Source organism: Coturnix japonica, chromosome 1, assembly GCF_054131305.1.
Source record: "Coturnix japonica strain WE chromosome 1, WE-NBRP24, whole genome shotgun sequence".
Lineage (NCBI taxonomy): Eukaryota > Metazoa > Chordata > Aves > Galliformes > Phasianidae > Coturnix > Coturnix japonica.
Window position 1 is genome coordinate 137,423,137 of NC_140663.1, and position 17,550 is coordinate 137,440,686.

Genomic DNA, 17,550 nt, shown 5'->3' on the forward strand with positions numbered 1-17,550 from the left:
TGCTAAGAAAGCTGGAGAATGGGCTTTAGACATACTTTATAATGAAGGAATTAGGGTACACTGTACATTATTTCTTTTTCACCGATTTTTCACTGCCATAAGGAGAAATTTATTTGTGATTATTCTGTTTTCTGTCTTTCAATACTACATGCTGCCTCAATACAACAATCTTGGAAAACAAAGCAAAGCAAATCAAAAGGCAAGGCAATCTAAGAAGTTTATTTAGTAATACTTGCTACTATTTCCTGACACAAAGAATTGGAATGACTGAGGAGCCCTATGCTGATTGTGTTATTCACAAAAAAATGGAGTAACTGTTTGTAATATAAGGTGATTGTGAGACAGCTGATGAAATTCAGAATCATGTCAGAGAGGAGCAAAGTAAATAATAAGTTGTGCTTATAGACTTTCTGGAAAAAATCTTGGGAAAGAAGAAAGGGACAGGAGAGAAGGGTCCAAAATAAATGATTGATTTTCAGGGATCACCTCCTTCCAGTTTCAAGCATGATCTATCTCAATGAGCAGAAAATCAAGCATAGATGCCATGAGGCCTGCACAGAGGAACATAGAGCTCTTTATTAAACAAATAATTGAAAGGAAGCATAGCGGATGTCAAAGAAAAAATGGTGACAGATGAAAATCAGAGGTGTTATCTGTGCATTCATAGATGGGTTAGGAAAGCCAAAAGTTGTCTACTAGTAAGATGAGGGAAAGTCTGAATCAAAAAAGACTTATCCTTAGTGGATAAAGATCAAGTCAGGGAACACTTAAACAAACTGAATATAAAGAAGTATGTTGAGGCAAACAAGATTCAGCCCTGAGAGTTGAGCATGTGGCTGCTATCTCTGCAAGCTCATTCTAAATTATCTCTGAAAGATCACGGTGACTGAGGGAAGATCGTAAAGTCTGGAAGAAAAATATTACTCTGAACTTCAAGACAGGTAAGAATGAAGATCTGGGAGACTACAGTCTGGTCAGTATTTCTTTTACTCTGAAAGGAGTCCTATCTAGCCTCAGTTATTCTGTGACTGTATAACTGTTCTTTAAAAGCCTGAAGTTAATAATCACTCAGAGAACTGAAGCTGTTACTCTAATAACTTTTTAGCCTGAAGGTACTGAAAAAGAAAAACCTCTCAAGAATCTTTTAATTCAGGAAATAATTGTACAGAAATGGCAATAGGTAGTATAGTTTTAATAATTCAAACTTGTGAGCAATATTTGCAGCATTCAGCGTTATGAAGGAGAGAAAAAACCTAGTTGGAAATGTTTGATTTAACATGTAACATTGAAGCAAACCATTTTGTTTGTTTGCTTGTCTGTTTCATTGATGGTATTGTATGTTTTCCAGTACTACAGTTTTAAAAGAAGTCACACTGCACAAAAATCCTGTCTGGAATCTGTATTACGTTCTAGTGGCTCTAGCTGTAAGTAAGCCTCACGCATTTAGCTTTCAGCTACTGAAGATGAAAAGTAGCTACTACTTTAGGTACGTCTCAAGTATGATTCTTGAACTTTCCTCTCCTGAAACATTCTACAGTGTGCTAGCTTTCAGTAGTCATAACTTACGAGGTTCCTTTTGATATTTTAGTTAAAATAACATTAGCCACTATTTCACCAACTTTCTTCAGACTGTTTCTGTATTTTCCTTTCTACAGTGAGATAGGATGACAGATCTTAATTTATGAATTATTTGGTTATGTTTAAGGTGATTTTACTTATGTATTGACTTCTTTACATCATTTTCTTTGTTGCAGTTATTTGTTCCCTCCCTCCCTCCCTTCCTCCTTCCCTTGCTTATTCCTTTCCTCTCTCCCTTCCTCCTTTCCTCTCTTCTTTCTTCCCTCCCTTCTTTCCTCCCTTCCTTCTTTCCTTCTTCCCACCCTTCCTTCCTCCCTTCCTCCTTTTCTTTCTCCTTTCTTCCCTTCCTCCCATCCCTCCTTCCCTCCTCCATTCCCTCATACCTTCCTTTCTTTTTCTCTGTCCAGGTACCTTTCCTACAAGAGAAGAAATACTACATCTCCTAGAGGACTTTTGTTGTATTAGGCGAAATCGGACCCTCGGGATGTAACGTGATAGTGTAAAGGACAGAACTGTTTTTCTTTTATTGTCTCAAAGCTTGCTTCGTGAGGCCTTTCTGATGATAAGACTCTGACTGGCGACTGCTAACTATCTAGGAGGGTGAATGGTGGGTGTTGTTGTGCCACAGTACCTCTGCTTATGATTGCAAAGATAAGCAGAAGCATGATGAGCAGTCTTCTTCAGGGGTGCTGCTCGAAGGAGCTGACCACTGCAGAAGGCGATAATGCTTGTGTCTGGCAACAGAGCCCCCCCCCCTCCTTGCTGGCTTATCTGTAGGCCAGGAATGTCACAAAAGCTGGTTTTAAACCCTATTACAAAGTGTGTTTACCTGCTTGTTTGGAAGTTCAGTGTTTGCTCGAGATACGTTCCCGAAAATGCTGAGTCAAACTTCAAAGAAGAAGAAGAACCCCCACCGAAATGGGGGATAAAAGACCCTCGCTAAACTGGGGACTTTGGAGACAAACTCCCAAAGACACCTTTGACGGAGAATTCCCTGAGGGGAAAACTTTGTCGGAAGAACCCCTGGGACCGGCTTGCTGCAGAGCTCCCTGGCTGTCTCCCATCCCCCGCGGTGATCAGACGAGTTCCTGAGATCAACGGATTGTGTACCTCGCTGGACCCACGGTGGTGACTATATCTCTTTTGCTATCTGCAAAGACTCCTTGCTTATATTTCCTACTTTCCCTATCGCCTACCTTCCCTTCCCCATCTCCCTAAAAACGGCTAGGACTTTAATAAACTGGTTGGACCAACATTTGAACCGTTGCTTCTTAATCTCACGCCGGGTATATACACATATCAAAGAACCTTGCTTCCCTCCTACAAATTGGAGCGAGACAGATAGGCCCTCCCCTGCTGGGTCATGCATATGTAAAAAAGATAAGGATGAAACTGGATACCTATATAAGGGACCCTCACATTCCAATAAACGCCATTTTACCGCTCACCATAATGGTGTAACAAACAGCTGTGACTTGGTCGGGGCCGTCGATACACATTCACAAAGGGACTTGACTTTCCAGGTTACCAGATCGAGGTAACAAATGGTGCCCCGTGTGAGGAAAAGTCCTGGAGGTGAGTGTGCGACGGCTAAAACCGCGCTGACGGACGCGGTATCCACGGTTCGAGCCCGTGGAAGCACTCTCGGTGGGGTGCAAAGGGGAATGCAGCGCTGCGCCTATCCTACGGCCGATAGTTCGTAGAAGACCAGGAAGACTTCAGGTCTCTGGGTAAATGTATTCCGTCATTAGAGTAGTATTGCAACTTTGTAAAACCTACTATGGTAGGAAAGATACGCCTTCTAAGAAGGACATTGCGGCCGTCATTAATTGTCTTGAAAAGGAGAGGGAGCTTTCCTCTCCTCGGGTGATTTTGGATCACAATAAGCGGGACTCTTTAACTTTTTCGCTCTTTGAGCGCGCAATGAATGAGCAAAAAGCTTCTGAGCTCAAAACGTGGGCATTGGTGCTACGGGCATTGAAAGCGGCTCGGAAAGAGGGGAAGACTGAAACTCAGGTTGGGACGGCGGAATGTGGGTCGGGAAGCTTTTTCTCTTGCAGATGTGAGGATTTGAAAGACAAAGACAAGGTGGCGCGAGCCATCCCGACCGCACCCATCACTCCGGCTGAACAACAAGCAGACGGCCCCGTCCAGCAGCATTCCACACATTTCACATCCTTATCTCTTGACCCGGAGAAGCCTTCCTCTGAGGCCCCATATCGGTATCCAAAGCAACCGGTATCTTCTGCACTCCTTCGCCCATCCTTGGGGGTGGGGAAGGGGAGTGAGCAGGGGCGGGAGGATGGGTCCCTTCCTCGAGATGGGATGGGTTGTGGGTGTGGTTCCGCCCCGGGGGGCGGCGTGGATAGGACTAACCAAGATGGAAGCCAATCCTCATCAGTGGGGGCGGAGGCGGAGGCGTTCCTAATCATAATAACCCTTCCCCAAGAGGGTGGGCTGCTGGTCCGGCTCTACTTGGGGGGAGGGAGAGGGGAGAACAAGAGCGACCAAGTCTCGGATTGGTCAAAGATAAGGGAGGCATTCCTTTTTATCGTTAACTGGGGGCCCGGTCAGGGGGCCCCGGGCTCGAGTGGAGCCTCTGAAGCAGAAACAAGTCCAGCTGACGAGTGAGCCACGGCAGCCCGAGTTGGAGTCGGTTAAACTCCTGCTGACAACTTGGAGGAGAGGAAGAATACTTAGGATAAACTGTATTGATTATTGTCACTGTCTTTGTGATTGTTAAATGTTTATGGTATGTGAAAGTATAAATGCAAATGGTATATGGAACTGTTAATGTTATAGGGATGTGTAAACATGAATGCTATATGGAAGTGGAATTATTAATGTTACATGGAAGTGTAATTGAGGGTTCGAGTAGTGGAATTGTGAAAAACAAAAAAACGGGAAAAAGGTTACAGAAGAACAGTGAGTTAAAATATTGAATGTGATCTGCTCTAGCCAGAGAAGTTTAAGTGCCAGCAAGAGAACGCAAACCCCCGCGCTGCCCCCCCTCACTGCTTACACCCCCCCCCCGCCCCTCTCCTCCGCCGCTTGTGAAAGTAAACAAATCGTTACTTCCGAATGGGACAAAAGCAAGACATTAGAAGTATCTCTTGCTAGTCGGAGCAAGAATGTCTTCATTTTCTCCCAATAATATACACATTTAGGGGACTAGGGTAGGGTACTTGGACAAATTTGTTGATGGAGCTTGAAATTGTATGGAGGGGGAATTGTAGTGGTGGAGTTGGATGGAACGGTGGCAGCTGTACTAGAGCAGGTCCTGAAGATCCCAGGATGAGTTTTGCCCGTAGTGGGCTGAATGCAACGTGCACACAGCAGTGCAAAGATATTTGTTTTCTGACAGTTTCAGGTGCATCTCACTCTGTACTGCATCAAGAATTACTATACTACCCATAGATGATTTTTGTAACTATAGTAGGAGTAGGTCAACAAGAAAAAGCTTACCAATTAAAAGAAAAAAGAAGAAAGCTAAAGGTGAAGCAAGTAACAATAGAAATAAGTGACTATAGCTATTAATAACTTTTCTGAGTAGTTTGTATTGTAGAGAGATCTAATATAGTGGTTTGTTATCTTTTAAGAGCAGGTGTTCCACCTGGGCTCTGTATCATGCACTGACCATGCATATATGGAGCACATGTGAAAAAAGTCCTGCACAGGAGAGAATCTGTGATGGGTGAGAAAGGCAAAGTGTACTTTGAAGCAGGGGACGCCCTGCAAGCACTGCCTATCGCATCCATCACTACTGTGTTCCTTTTCTCTCTCCTTTTGGTGGTTTGCCACCTCATAGTTATCGATAAGTAATAATACATTAGCTTAGGAATTTTCATTTATAGAATTGTCTAAAACGAATGCTTGTATGAGTGTGTATATGTCAACTCAAAAATTATGACATTACATGTAATCTTCTGTTTAGTGTATTATCAGTGAAGGTTTTGATTGAGTGATGGTTATGTTAACATTTAAGTACCCTGCAGCTCAGCGACACTGGGCCACTGCCATCATGGTCCTTGGTGTGCTGCGACACATCAAGACAGACAATGGCTCGTGCTTCATCTCGAGATCTACTCAAGGAGCATTGGGGAATATCTCACTCGACAGGCATCCCTGGGAATTCCCAGGGACAAGCAATTGTGGAAAGGGCCAACCGTCTCCTGAAGGACAAGATACGTGTCCTTGGGGAGTGGGAAGGTCACAGAGGTAGGATCCTGGTAGCCCAGCAGGGTGAAGTATTGGCACAGCACATTATGCAATCAATCATTTTGAACGAAGAGGTTATGCCACAGTAAAGGACAGAGAATCAGGAAAAATTTTATGGGTCCCGTCAAGAAGAATAAAACCTGATGCAGTGATCACCCAAAAGGGCGGTCTGGGAAAAACAGAAAACTAATCGAAATCTGAGTACTTTTCTTTCAGGCATGCTGTTTTACAGAAAAGAGCTGCAATAGATTTCCTGCTGCTGGCTCAAGAGGCACAGGTGCAAGGACTTTGAATGAGAAAATGGAGTTCCAGCAGATATATGAGAAGCTTTGAGCAGAAGGATGAACTGTATAATATAGCCCAAGATGCCTTGAAAATACTAACTAAAGAACCACTAACATTATTACACACTGCACCACATACCTCTGCATGTTTACGTCACTTTTTAAATAACTCACCACAAAAATTTATATAAGTACTAACACTTTTATATACTAGGATTAGGATTGGAGCTTGCGTTGTAAGGGGCATGGTTTTGTTAAGCATGGGGAGAGGGAAATGTTGTATTAGGCGAAATCGGACCCTCGGGATGTAACGTGATAGGCCCTCCCCTGCTGGGTCATGCATATGTAAAAAAGATAAGGATGAAACTGGATACCTATATAAGGGACCCTCACATTCCAATAAACGCCATTTTACCGCTCACCATAATGGTGTAACAAACAGCTGTGACTTGGTCGGGGCCGTCGATACACATTCACAAAGGGACTTGACTTTCCAGGTTACCAGATCGAGGTAACAGACTTTTCACCGTGCTGTTCTCATTTTTGCTCAGGGGTGAAAGATAAAAGGTCTTCGTAGGTCACCTGATGGCCTGCGCTTTTCCATCGTCTGGCTTGTTTCTGTTGCAGGTGCTTACTTGCCTCAGCATGAGAGTAAAGCCTTCAGCTTTCAGACATTCTCATTTAATTTGGTTTATTATCTTCAGTTCTAATTATACTGTATTATGTTGTGTTATAGTGTGCTATCTGGCATTCTCATATCTTATTTAGCAAAATAGTTTATTTCTCCCCAAATCATTGCTGCCGTTCTCTTTTTAGGCCCATATCCCTGCCCTTTTCCCCTTTCCCTTTCCCAGGGCATGTGTCTGCAGGTCCCCCTCTCCCTGCTAGTCACGGGACTATGCCAAACCAGCCTGTAAACCTTTGACACTTTCTTTCATTGTTCCTTTCCTTCTTTTGTCCTTTATTTCTTTTGTCCATATTAATGACTTTTTACTGTTTTTATGTATGGTCTATAATGTTTCAGACACTGAACTGTTTGCTATATACTGTTACCTAGCATTTTCAAAAGATAATAATAAAATGTAAAGATCTTAACTGATTCCAAACATTCCCCCTTCTTCCTCCTTTTGCTGAGATTTTATCGCTGAGCATGATGTCATAGGGTATGGATTATCCATTTGATCAGGTTGGATCAACTGTCCTGGCTGTACCCCTCCCAGTCTATTGTGAGGAATGATCAGAGCAGGAAAAATAAAATGCTTTATCCCCTGAAAATGCTTGGCAATAGGGGAAAACAAATTAGATCACAGCACCACATGGACTGTTATGAAATATATTTGTTCAGTCTTAGCCATACTCAGTACATCAGCTCACTCTAAAATTGGCATGAAGTTTGAGATTCAGCTGTGTAAACACGTTGTGATGTTTAAAATATCTGAACTCGTCATGTGTGATCTTCTATATGCTGTTTACAGTGCTGAATGTGTTTCTAAGGTTCTCAGCTACTGCTATGAAGATGCTTTTATTACTTTATAACATGTAAAATTTCAACAGATACATATGTTATTTATTCCCACTACATAGACATTCATTTTAGTGAGCTGATGAAAAAGGGTTTTTAGAACACTTCAGAAGCACAATAGAAAGACTCAGATTTCTTAGAAATTGCTGTATGCAATTGTTTTCCAAGATCTGAAGACCTGAATCAACTTTATTCAAGACAAGTAAGTGAAGAGTCCTGCTTTTTATTTCTTTCACCTTCCTACTGCAGCTCTTGTCCCGTCATGACAAATTCTTTCAAAACGTCTCTCTCCAGCCTTCCTCTGGACTCACCCCAACAGCTCTAAATCTTTCTCATATGGAAGGTGGTGCTGAACATTTTACTCCAAGTGTGGTCTTAAGAGAGCAAAGTAGAGAATAGCAGTCACCTCCCTTTCTGCTACCTGCTAGCTTTCTGGGCTGTAAGGACACATTGTTGGTTCATGTCCAATTTTGCATCTATCTGTATTCCTAAGTCCTTCTCCATAAGATTGTTCTCATTCCATTCATCCCCAGACTGTACTATTGCTTTTGATTACCTCGAACCAGGTACAGTGTCTTACTCTTGGCCTTCTTGTAGCTAGAGTTGCAGAAATAATTTATACTGTCTCCAGATTTTTATTTTGTGTGGGAAAAAGTATGTCAAGCTTATTCTTGCACATATAATCAAAGTGATGATAAGTCATGTACTCAGTTGTTGTGTATAGAGTGTTCAGAGAAAATAATTTGAATTTTATTATCTGTTTACTAAAACTTGTCAGAGTTTTAAAGATTCAAGACAAAAAGACTTCTTGTTATATATCCACAGTGCTAATTAAGAGAATACAAATTCACTGCAGCAAATAGTTTGAAAGAAAAATATATTAAGCCTCTTGTTTGCTATTATTTTGTAATAAGCCAATACTAGGGACATTTTGTTTTAGCTTAGAAATTATGTTTTATTCATAAAATACTTATTTTCAAAGAATGAAAACATGAAGTAGAATGAAAATGTCTGTGGAATATTCCTTCTTTCTTGAGTCCAGTGTGATTAAGTACAAGGGAGAAAGAAAGAAAGAAAAGAAACCATATGGAAAATAATGAAATGATTCATATGTTTTCTATGGTTAGTGATTTAAAGAACCCTACCTTTCAGTTGGATAAAAAATGTCATGAAGACTAGTGAAATAAGTTTTAACACAACTTTCATTTTTTGCTTTTTACTTCCTAGAAAATGAACAGAGTACAGATAGAGACAATATGATGGTTCATGCTTGAGATCCTGGACTTCTTGTACTAGATAAATATGACTGATCATTATGTCTACTGCACTATCTGATAAAAATAAAAGGATATGGACTCATGCACAAATGTCACCAGCTGTTACATGATAGAAGCCCTAGTAGGAATGAAAATAACTGAATAAAATTAACATGTATATAAACAAATATAACAGATTACTAGAATTACTGATTATGTTCAGAATGCCTGGGTGAGGTATTTAGAGGTCTAATTTAGATCTCTAGGATAGTCTCTAGGAGTTACACTGCAGCAATATAATGCTAAGCAAAGGTTGCTCCTGAGGGCTGTTACTGGAATTCCATAATTATCTTAGGTATTTTAGGATTCTTTAGTAGAAAATAGAGCAGGAGCAACAGAACTAGTCCATGACAATGCTGTTGAAGCAGCAGGAACACTAAGGTACCACTTCCTACACTTATCTACACTTATTTATTTTTTATACTGGAACAGTATCTAGAGGAGGCTAGATAAAACTAGACCACCTCAAGTGCCAGCTTTGGGGCAAACATTCAACTTCTTCTAAATGAATAAATATTAAATAAGCAGTCAGCACTGAAAAAAATGCAAAAATGTTTGAAATTCAGTTTCCTAAGCACAGATGATAGCATGAAAGTATATTTGATACTTCTGACTTCATTTTCTAACAAGTTAGTCTACTAAATTCAGCAATTAGAAGTTTTACTGCCTGGAAAGTGTGTCTGTAGATGTCATCAATATCAAATCTAAACATGCATTAAGAGATAAAAATTCTTATTCTTGTTTTGAGTTAGAGTCCATAATTTATTGTGTCCAAGATATAGATCTCAACAATGTTTCCCAAAGCTGGATAATTAATACAGCTTGAGATTTCAGTAGTTATTTTCCTGGATCTACAGCTCATGTTGTGGAGGTTCATGTTTCCAAAATTTGTGTGCCATAAATGTCAGTCTCCTGCAGTTATTTCAGATGTAACAGACTATCTCAAATATCACTAAGACCCTACGTATGAAGAAATTAACCGAACACTCTTTCATCAGTTATCTTTCCATCAATCTCGATAATCAAATAGGGAGTTTTCAGAAACAATATATACAAGAAAATATTTAAGTATGATTCATGTTAATAATGATGGCATCAAATTTTCTAAACAATATGCATAGTCCTATGCCATTATGCTCTTATTATCTTTTAAAATATTCAGTAGATTATATTAAGAAAAAAGGGAAACAGACAAACAGACAAATTTATTCACTCATAAAAACTGAGTAAATTGCAATATAGCTTACTATCATTCTTGAAGAAGAGAACAGAAGAAAAACCTTAAGTTAGAAATTTTGAACATTTGTAAAAGACAGACAGACATGCTGCAGGAATTTCTGCACTGATTGTACAAGGCAGATAGACACATAGGATACTAATAAAATCTTTGACCATGTTTTTTCTACTGTTTCTATGTATGTTAGAAAGATTTCAGCTAAGTTCTTGTATGAAATATCAAATTCTATTTATTGAAATGCTTAAATGCATATTTATAATTTCTATTTTCAAAATCAAGATCTCAGATGAGTGAGACAGATATTTAACTGTTTAACAGTTTTAAGCCTTCAGACATAAAGAAGATGAATGAAATGCTAAGACATAGACTTTTGCATAGGGATGACAAGATCTCATAAATGAAAATGTACTTAGAGGGGGGAAAAAAAAAAAAGAAAAAAAAAAGGCAAGATGATATTCTACATTCCCTACATTTCAGTTTAGAATATGTGAAAAACTGTTTCCATTATGTTTTTATCATTTTTCATAACTGCAGATTTTTTTAACTTCCAACCTTCATTATTATACTCGTATGATGTATTGCGACTTCCCTCTAAACGTTTGTCTTTGCCAGAGGTCATGTGTAAGATCTTTTACCTGTTGCACCTAATATGAGATTAAATGCATGTGTTTAGGCTTATAAATAGCTTATTTAGGTTTATTGTCATCAAAACAAGTAAAAATGCACTTATGCATTTCTTTTTATTTCAGTGCAGACTTTGAACATTAAATTAGTCTAATGCTATCCCAAAGGCTTTTTGTTACTAGAAGAAATATATCACATTTTTTTAGCAGGAGAAATATGTCACGTTTTTATACTTAGAAGGCATTCACCATGGTTACATAAAATGAGAATCATTTTACTCTCATACTTCTAATGCATAAATACTCACTAAGAAAAGCAAATACAACAAGGTAGGGAACTACATAGGGCAGAATTTTTACACTAGCTAATAAAAAAATATGAAAACTCATTTCTTTATATTAAAACTGTGTATCAGATGTTTATAGATTATTAATATAATAATAGGTATAAATGAGAAAATGTAAACAATTTCTGTTTTAAGGCAACACATCAGCTGAAATTATACTTAGAATAGTATCTATCCAATAGTTCTTTATTACTCACAGAATCATTTCAGAGAAATATTCAATTAATGACTTGTTGATTTCTTTTTATTAAAAAAAATATAAATATCATAGTGTTCATACACACACATTTACTGTATATTTTCATTAAGTTCCATAAATTCAAGCAAAAAAAAGAAAAAAAAAAGAAAAAAAAAAAAGAAAAACCTCAAATTCCACTTCTACTGAAGTGTCACAGAATTATCTAAATCAATCTGACAGGTGGGCAGTAGGCCCATGGGCACCCTGACCCCAAAAATTGGAAGGAAAAAGGGGAAGGGGTAAAGAGATGGGAGCTGGGCTCAAGGAAACAAACAGAGCAGCAGCAACAATCTAAGGAGGAAAACTTATTTTACTAACTATGATATCAGAATGCAAGATAACACAATATAAAACAATCTAATTGAAATTGAGACTAATAAATCAAGTAAAATAAGAGTGAGTTTTCCAAAGACCAAGAAGCCTAGTTTGAAATTGAATGTGCATGGCTTGAAATCACACTCACATCCGCTGCCAGGCAGTGAGAGAGAGCAAGCGAGAATCATTTCCATGACATATTTCCCTCTCTGACCATGAGGTCCTCTGGAACGTGTAGTTCTTCTTCTCTGTGCTCCATATGATGTTATGATATGTAATACCAGTAGCAAAAATTACAAAACCATGACATAAAGTTTCTCATTCCTTATGCTTCCAAGAAAGTATACATACTTTGATTTATTTTCTAGTTGATTTTGTTTTGAACTCTTCTAGAGAAGCTTACTTTTTGTCTAAATGTGAGAAGCTGTTATTGTATTAGTTTCCTACAGTAGTTCCCTGGTTTAAATTGTTAATTCAGTTTCAGATTATAGTTCCTTAGTATGCCTTTACAAAAATACACTTAGGTAAAATAAAATAAAAATTAAAAAAACAAAACAAACATTTGTTTGTTTTGCTTTCATTCAATTTATTGTGAATGAAGCAGAATGAGAGATATCATTTCTCTGTTTGTACTATCGCTCTAGAAACACTTCATAGAATCATAGGGGTTAGAAGGGACCTTTGGGGATTATCAGGTCCAACCCCCTGCTGAAGTAGATTCCCTTTAACAGGATGCACAGGAAACCATCCAGGTGGGTCTTGAATACCTCCAGAGAAGAATATGCTACAACACTTTGAGGAAAAATCTTTCCTTTAAGACTCATTTTGGTATATCACACCTTCCTGAAGATCAGTCTACAGTGATAGGATTTCTAATCTCTAACAGTTTTCACAATTTAAATCTTCTCTTTGCCGTTCCAACTTTTTCTTATTTTTGCTTTGTTTTGGTTTTTACTGATTTTTCCAATGTAATTTTTCTTTTAGTCTGCATTTCAAAAATAATTATTCAGCATTTTACATTTCTAGATGTAAATCCTGACTTTTGTAACATTGTTTTCATAATGCAAGACAAAATGGAGATGATGTCTTCCATTGTGGTTGCAATTACTATTTCATTTAGGTACTTAATTTATTCCATATACATTTGTCATACCATGGAAATAAAATGAGACCAGAATTTTCAAAAAGTTAGATGGAATAAATGGATTATGGTGAAAAAAAAAAAAAGAAAAAAAAAAAGAGAGAAAAAGAAAAAGCACAATAGCACTATGAACACACCTGAATATCAGCATTCCCTCAGGAACATATTGGGAAAATGTACAGAAAAATATTTTTGTTTTTTTTCAGCAACACTCTGAAGGACTTTGGGTTAATCTGAGATATCATTATCACTGTTACTTTGTCGTAAGAAAATATTTGCTAGGTAATTTTGTTTGTTGATTTTTTCAGATCTTTCCTACATGCTTAATATATATGAAATTGCCTGCATGATTTTTTTTGTTTTGTTTTTTTTTGTTGTTTTTTTCTAATTTTTTTTTTTGTTTTTTGTTTGTCTGTATTATTCTATATTTGTCAATTTTATGAAGGCTTATTTATTTATTTATTTATTTATTTATTTCAGTTCTTCTGGAATTTATGCAGCATCAGTATCTTTTTACATTTCAAAGGTTTTGAAAAGTTTCAGTCTCTCTTCAGTGTGGATTCTTTTCAATGTATTTTCTACGTGACACTATCTACATGAGAAACATAAAAATGCCTTCAAAACAAAATTTCATAAAACATTTATATAAGACTAACATATAAGTAAATGATTCTAGTAGTATCTACAATGTCTAAGTCTTTAAGTTTAATTCTGGTACTCTATAATCATGAGTACACCATTCAATACACCATTTAAAAAAAGATTAATAAGTATGGGATATAAGTGTTTTATCAAAATTTGGCATTTATTAGTTTTAATACGGAGATTATTTACTGAATAATGGGATATCAAGCATACGAATAGTAGATTTTCAATTAAAGATTACATTCCACTATAACTTTACAATCGCTATTGCAGGTATTCATTTAATCTACAGACAGAATTTTCAGAATAAGTACACTTAATATGTAAGAAATTTAGTGAATATTCCACATAGTGATAATTAATTCTGATAAATATTTGAGAATGAACTATAAGTAAATCTGAATTAACAATAGAATAAATATGAAAAAAATGTAGGAAATTATGATGCATATTCAGTGTTGTTTTCCTATAACTCCCTGTGATCCTATGCAGATGAGCATTTTTCATTTATTTCCAAGTATCAATTTTGAATCACCCCACTCTATTTTAGTTGAGTATACATGTTGATTATACATTGATTACAAAGAAAAGTTGGTGGAGATTGACTTGTTTAGCTTGGAGATGACAAGACTCTGTGGAGACTTCATCGTGGCCTTCCAGTACATATGGGAAGCTTATAAGCAGAAGCGAGATCAACTTTTTATGCGGTCTGATGGTGATACTGCAAGAGGAAATGATTTTAAATTTAGAGAGGGGAGATTTAGGTTAGATGTTTGGAGGAATTTTATTACTCTAAGGGTAGTGAGGCACTGGAACAGCTTGCCCAAAAATGTTGTGGATGCCTTGTCCCTGGAGGCATTCAAGGCAAGGCTAGATGGGGCCCTGGGTAGCCTGCTCTTGTGAATGGTAACGTCAGGGGGGCTGGAGTTTCAAGTTCCCTTCCAGCCTAAGCCATTCTATGATTCTATCTTATAATTAAGAAATTTCCACTTTCAAATTCTAGAAGATAACAATGTCTGAAAATGTAATTATCACAGAACTTCTTGATTGCATATCTTTGTTTTGTCCTGTGATTCAATGATGTCTGAATCTTAAGAAATGATTCTTAAGAAATTTTTATGTACTCCATAGAAGTAGAGGAGAAAACTGTAGATGTTCCATTTGGATTGGGAATTACTCTGCATGTTTAGCAATAAATGGAATTAAATTATCTCTTCACATCTTTACAACAACTTTATAGCTATGTGTAATTGAAAACAAAATACCTATTCTATACAAGATATTGAGGATGATATTGTCCACATGACTTAAAAATTAACTAAAAGTCAATAACAGTTGGCAACTGTAATGGTTTTATGATTTTTGGTTACTGGTATTCCATCATGTTCATCACATATTCACCCATATTCATCACTGGGAGTTAAAGTGTTAATGCTCCAGTTTCACACACCTGTCTGGAAGAGAAGAACTACATTCCCGGAGAGGCTGTGCAGTCAGAGAGGAGATGTAACTCCTGGCAAGGTCACGTGATTGGGCTCTTCTCTTCTTCACTCTTCTCCTTTGCTTCTCCTCGCTTCTGCCTATCCAGACTGCATACATCACTTCAGTATTACTGTAAGGCCTACAGCTTTCAGATACTCTCTCATTATATTTGATTCATTAGCTTCAATTCTAACTATATTGTATTATAGCATGTTATCTTGCCTTCCAATACCATATTTAGTAAATTAGTTTGTTTCTCATCAAATTGTTGCTGCTGTTTTAAATTATTTGGGGTCCCCTGTTTCCCTTTTCTGGAGGCACGGATTTTGCAAAATCCCTCTGCCCCACTAGTCGTGGGACTGGGCTGAACCAGCCCGTAAACCATTGACAGCAACTGATCTTCTGTTGGAAAATGTTTCAAACACATTATCTTTAATTACTATGTTTTCTACTCTTGTCATTCCAAAATGGAGAAAAACTAATGCATTTTTTCTATGGTGAAATCTGAAGTAACATCAGTATTTTATTTATTTATTTTAATTTAAAACATATTTTACCTTTAAGTATTTTTACTGTACAACATCAAGTACTCAGCTTTCTTCAGCCACAGTCCTGAGAGAAAGTATTATTTATTGTAATGTATAGTTTAATTTTGTCTTGCACATATGGACCATTTCTTCATATTATCAGATGATATTCATTCATGTAAAAGTAATAGATACAAATGAACAGTGAGCAAAATTAGCTCATTAGAGTGTGCAAATTATACTAGTAACTTTTCAGCAATTTTTATTTGCTTTACTGGAAATCCAATTTTCTTAAACTTCTTAAGAGTAGACATCCTCTACTGGAAGTTTAGTTATTATAAGGAGAAAAACTGCACAAAAAGAAGTTAAATTACATTCTATATTCTTGGTAATACCAGATGAAGTATTCACAGGTAGACCCATAGTTACATACAGCCAAAAGAGTCAACTCTCCCCAATGAAAAAGGGGCTCTCCAGCTATGCATCACTCCCTGAGAAACAGCCTGGGTCCCAGAGATGTAAGGGCAAACTTCTGCAGGGTGAATATAAGATAAAAGCTCATGGTGACTCTACTTGGATCCACTCCTTCTGGTCCCGTGAGGAATACAGATGCAAACAATTTGCCTGTGCTCCCTAGGCCGGCCACACCCCTTCCCTAAGCACTCAATCACTAGTTCAAGCAGTGACCTAACAGTTCCCCAGCAAGCACTAATTTCAGTAAGGTAGAGTTATACTTTAGTGAGAATTTTTTTTATTTAAAACAGTCTCAAAGTATTCCTGATTCCCCCCCCCCCCTTTTTTTTTTTTTTACATTTTCCTTTTTCTTTTTTACATTTTTATAATTATATTAAGAAGGAATTCTATTAAATGCAAAGACTACATTGTTTTTCTGATAGAACTGTGAGAGATGTATTATTATACAAAACCATGTAATAAACAACTAAAAATCCCTAAAGAAACATCTGTATTCATGAAATTCTATTTTCTTATTTTCTTTCACAATGAAAGAGACATAAACTACTTTAACATATCCATTTGCAATTTGAAATTTGGTATTTGAATTCTATTTTATCTGTAAAAGAGTTGACAAAATTTTCAAGGAGGCACTTAAGTCTTCCATATAGTGTAGGTAATCTGTAACAGTAAAAAGTCCCTCAATACTGTTATTCTTTAAGTGTATTATGTATATAGAAATCAATACAAACATGTGGGTAGGAGAAAACCATATTTTATCTGTCTAGACCTGTTCTGTTTAAACCATCAATCTAAACAGCAAATTTTAAAGGAAGAAAGCCAAATTTGGAATTACTGGCCCAATATAGTTACATTATTCCATGGATATATTTACTTTCTTTGTTACATGTGTCAGTTTTCCTCTGTTCAGATCTTCCCTTTATACACCCAGTTATCTATGACAAACTTCAGCATCTTACTCCTGTGCTACATTTAAAATAGATCTTTAGATGTCATCTAATTAGAATATTTTGCTCAGTTTGATACCATTAGAATAAAAACGATGTGATATCACTGTGGTTAAACTTTGTATGCTCCCTCTGTCTTCTTACCAGCTCCTGCTACTCTCCAACAGTTATTCAGTTTGGTAAGGTGCTAATAAGAAATCTGGGGCAAAAGACAAGATTACTGCTTAAGTCAGTAAATAACTGCTGAAGTCTTAATTGCTGCATTTACTTAACACTGAAAATTGATCTACTTTTCTGTGTTTTAAATGACAGGCTAATTTAATAGCAAGGTGACAAGAATATATCTTGCACCTTTCATGTAACTATTTTTCTTTCTTCATTTTTCCTTCTTCCTTGTCACTGAGCTTCTCCAGTCTTAATCACATTGCTCTGTTGAGCTGAATTTCAGCAGTTTTGTGCCTGTTAGGAAGCCAGAAGCAGCTTTTTGATTCGCTGCCCAGTGCTAACCCACCAGGAGATGCTATAGACTGTGCAATGAACCATACACCAGATGAGGATTGTGTGGATCATATGCCAGATGGAATTTGCACTTAATGCAAAGAGATAAGCCTGTTGCTTATTTCTCTGTAGAGTAATCAGCCACTGAAATTCATGAT

At 37.1% G+C, this 17,550-nt stretch overlaps 1 long non-coding RNA gene across 1 annotated transcript; it reads left to right on the forward strand.

Annotated features, from left to right (window-relative positions):
- Window positions 1–3,553: 3,553 nt before the first annotated feature.
- LOC146762745 (uncharacterized) lies at window positions 3,554–6,507 on the forward strand. Its single transcript, XR_014948243.1, has 2 exons — window positions 3,554–5,796; window positions 6,029–6,507. It is a non-coding gene; the product is annotated as an uncharacterized LOC146762745 (long non-coding RNA).
- The last annotated feature ends 11,043 nt before the right edge of the window (window positions 6,508–17,550 follow it).